Genomic DNA, 4,167 nt, shown 5'->3' with positions numbered 1-4,167 from the left:
TACTGCATTGTTGGTGGGAGTGTAAACTTGTTCAACCACTTTGGAAAGTAGTATTGAGGTTCCTCAAAAGACTCCACATAGAGCTGACCCAGCAATCCCACTTTTGGGCATTTACCCAAATGATCACAAACAAGATCATACTAAAGCTACCAGCACAACTATGTTTATTGCAGCATTATTTACCATAGCTAAGATATCGATTTATTTCTATAATGAAAAAAAAAACTTCATTTAAATGCACAATGACCCATCGGATTTAGGTTTGTGTTTTCCTTCCCCCGAAGTAGTAAGGAACAAGTTTAAATTAAGCAACAATCTTACGATGCCTCTAGGCGACTACAAAGTATGTTTGGTTTTTGATGGTCCTGTATAGCGTTAATGGGTTATGGAGCCCTTGAGAGTGGACTTGTTTTAGCGGCATGTCTTTCCACATGAAAATAAAGATTTTGAAGTCCGCTCACAAATGTATAGGGCTAGATGACCAAGTTTGTATAGTGCTCAGAGCTGTGCCAAGCTTGAGCTGTGATTCTGTGATGCTTTTCTATTAATTAAATCATTAGGACTACAATCCTTCCAACCCTCCTCCATTGTACCACAGTGGGAATGAGGAAAGGAGGTGGTATGTGGTGTGTTCATAAACTTCCATTCCCATTTCCCCACGTGACTCCCTCATTTCTCAGTTGCTATGGATTCCATCTGGGATGAGAATGTGTGATGCTGTTCATGTATTCTCAGTAACCAGTATCCCATAGGACAGCTCACCTCCAGGAGAAGGATGAATTTCTCACATGCCAGACTGGCCTCCACACAACTAGCCTCCCATCTTCTTCAAGGAACTGTGACCTCATTGCTGCGGTTGTAGCTACACTTTGTATGTATATGTCAGCTCTGGTGTTCAGATACAGATTCAGAGAATGGGCAGAAACTTTAAGCATGGCCTAAAATCACCCAATTGTCCTTTGGCTACAAGTCTAAAGTAAACTCTGTTCCAAATCACTCTTTGATCAGTCTGAAAGTCCTACAACTCAGGCATCTTACCTGCCTGCTGCCACAGACACAGCCCGGCATTCATTTATTTTCCTGTCTACCACCCCCCCCCTCCCCACACACACACCTCCCAAATCCTGAGATACATGATACAAATCTAAACTGTAGGGCTATGCTGTTTAGACTTCAATTTGAGAGACTAATCAGACAGGAACTATTAATTGCACCTAAGTGGAGTGGAAAGAACACCAGAATTAAAACTGGAAAAAAAAAAAAAAACCTAGACCTCCTCTGCCAATTCTATGCAAAATTCCACACTGGAGCCAATTCATCTTACTGTCTCCGGTTCTTAATCCAAATCTGAGACTACTGTCTAAAACCTTCAAAATATTTTGAACAAGATTATATTGTTAGAAAATGAAGATGAATGAAATTCCCTGCCTATCTCTGGGGTTTTACTACAGGATCAGGTGAATTAACTGGATGAAAACTGAAAAAGTTATGTAGCCTTCTTTTCACCTTGAAAAAAGGAGAAAAGGGGAACAAAAGTAGATGCTGTCTATGATTTCTTCCCAACCTACATCTTTGCGGTTAAATTAAAACTTCAGCCATGCGTGTTCTTTGAAATGTACTCCAGTGTTATAAATATGCATGGCATGGTTTTCGTTTTCTAATCAATGATATATCTAAAAAGTCAGTCATGTGAGCATAAGCCAAATTTTGAACAATTAAGGTACATCTGGATTTTTAAGTCAGTTTAAAACCATGAAATCAGATGTCTTCATTTATTTATGTAGATAGTATGTTAAACATGCTGCACAAAATAGACTTAATATTCTAATTTGGTGTGTGGTGGGACTGGGGCTTGAACTCAGGACTTTTCATTCTCACTTTTTCATTCAAGACTGGCACTCTACCATATAACCCATCTCTTTACTTCTGGCTTTTTGCTAGTTTGGTGGAGATAAAAGTCTCACAGATTTTTCTGCTCAAACAGGCTTTGATCATCAGCCTTCAGCTTCTTCCGTGGCTAGGATTATAAGCATGAGCCACTAGCACCCTGTCTTAATATTCTAATTTTTAAAAATTATTTCCACTCTTATTATTCTTCTCCATGGAGGCATTTGGAGGTAGTTTTATTTGGATATGATTTGTTTCCATTTATTTTTTAGTATTGGGGGATAGAGGAGAGCTTTTGCTTTCAAACTCTATTTGGCAAACTCCTGTCTTTTCAGCTTACTTTCAAGCAATCAACAATTCTGTGATCACTTTAATTAGCAATGCAGTCTTGATCCAACAGTTAAGAGTATTTAGTTCTGGAAAATAATCAAATTCAGGAGGAACTACATATGCTTACCACATCCCTCTTTTCAGCCAAAGCTTTCTAGGATGGGAATATAGGAGAGCTATGAAGAAATTAGATGTTTTTTGTTGGTGGTGGTGACATTATTGGGGATTGAATTCAGGACCTTAGCTAGACATGTGATCTACCATTTGAGACACCTCTCAGCCTTTTTTACTTTATTTTACAGACAGGATTTAGCACTTTGGGCCTGCAGCCAGATTCAGATTGCGATCCTTCTACCTCTACCTCCTGAGAAGCTACAATTACAGTTTTATATCATCACTGGAGATGTACCTACCTGACCCTCCTCTCTAGATCAAGCAGAGAAGTTGCAATCAGGATGTGCTTATTGCAGCCATTTAGATACAGAGTCACAAGAGCTACATATAGCAATATGTGCTTCTAAGAGCAGTGGCAGAGGAAAGAATAGAGTAGATGTGTGTCTCTCACCTGGCTGCTCATAGGAGACATGGCTGCACCTCTGCTCATTCCACACTGAGTTGATCAAGGCAGAGATGCGTAAAGCTCCTTTGGGGAGGGGCATTGAATCTAGCTAGGCAAACAGATGGTAGACTACAACAGAGGCCATTTTTTTCATCATGTCTTCCTAATCCTCCTTACCCTTCTGATTTCCCAAAGTCATCCTACACAAGTTCTCACTTTTATGGCTTTTTATTTTTTTACCTTCTGCAAGAAACAACTCTAGGCTAAACAGCTATCTTTATATAGGAAAAGAAAAACATAGTATGTATGGAATTGTTACTACTTGTAGCCTCAGACATCCTGGGCATTTGGAATGTATCCCTCCACAGATAAGGAGAACAGAGGGATACTGCATCAGTAACCAGATTTTCATGTACCTACGATTGCCCTTCTCAAAGACTACTGATTTCCCAACAACCCCAACTTTCTCTGTGAGACTTTGCCTATAGTAGGACATCTTGCCAAGTTGCTACCAACACAAATGACTCCACAGCACTCTTACCCACAGGGATTTGCTGATCCACAAGGACTAAGTTCTCCTCCAAGAAATTGTCGCATAAATCAAATTTCACTGGTAGACACTGGTATTCACGAAAGGACTGTAGGGGATGAAAAGGTGTAAAGCTGGCTCTCAAAGGTTTCTCTTCTGATTGGTGTACAATCTGTCTCTTGTTCACTTTGATATCAGTTTCTAACATGCATTCACTCTCTGTCCAATTTTCAAAGCCATAAGTTTACCCTGGCCTTCTTGTCTTTCTCATAGAGGCTGGGTGACCCCAAATAATTGTGGCCCTGTTTGAGTATAGCATCTCTCCTTTCTATTTCAAGTAAGATGGCTATGATACCCAATCAGTACTAGTTCAGGCATTTGTACCTGAGTTCCATGGTCTCAATGAGATCCTTGGGGAATATGTGTGTGACCTGATCTGTCTACTTCTGTACAGAAAGGAAAATAAGACTACCTCTCTGCAGAATCCTAAAGTAAAGGAACATCTGTATGCTACGAGACATCAAGGTGACATGCTTCCACACTGCAGAAGACCTGGCTAGAACTTCAATTAGTCAGAGCTTGATATTATTTGGGTAAAATGATCACTTTTCCTTCACCTGGCCATGTTGCCTGTCTTGTGGATATTAAGACACATGATAATATTCCCTTCATCCCTCACTTACACAAAGGTAAGTTCTAGAAGATTCAACACACACTTGACAAAAATGTCCTTACTGATACTATATAGATAGGTGGACTAAGTTGGCACTGGGGCATCCTAACTACACAGGAGACTGAGATCTGAAAAACACAGTTCAAAACCAGGCAAGGCAGGAAAGTATGTAAGATTCTTTTTTTTTTT

Source organism: Dipodomys ordii, unplaced genomic scaffold (assembly GCF_000151885.1).
Source record: "Dipodomys ordii isolate 6190 unplaced genomic scaffold, Dord_2.0 Scaffold3, whole genome shotgun sequence".
In the NCBI taxonomy this organism is placed as follows: domain Eukaryota; kingdom Metazoa; phylum Chordata; class Mammalia; order Rodentia; family Heteromyidae; genus Dipodomys; species Dipodomys ordii.
Note: the sequence above shows the minus strand (reverse complement) of the source record.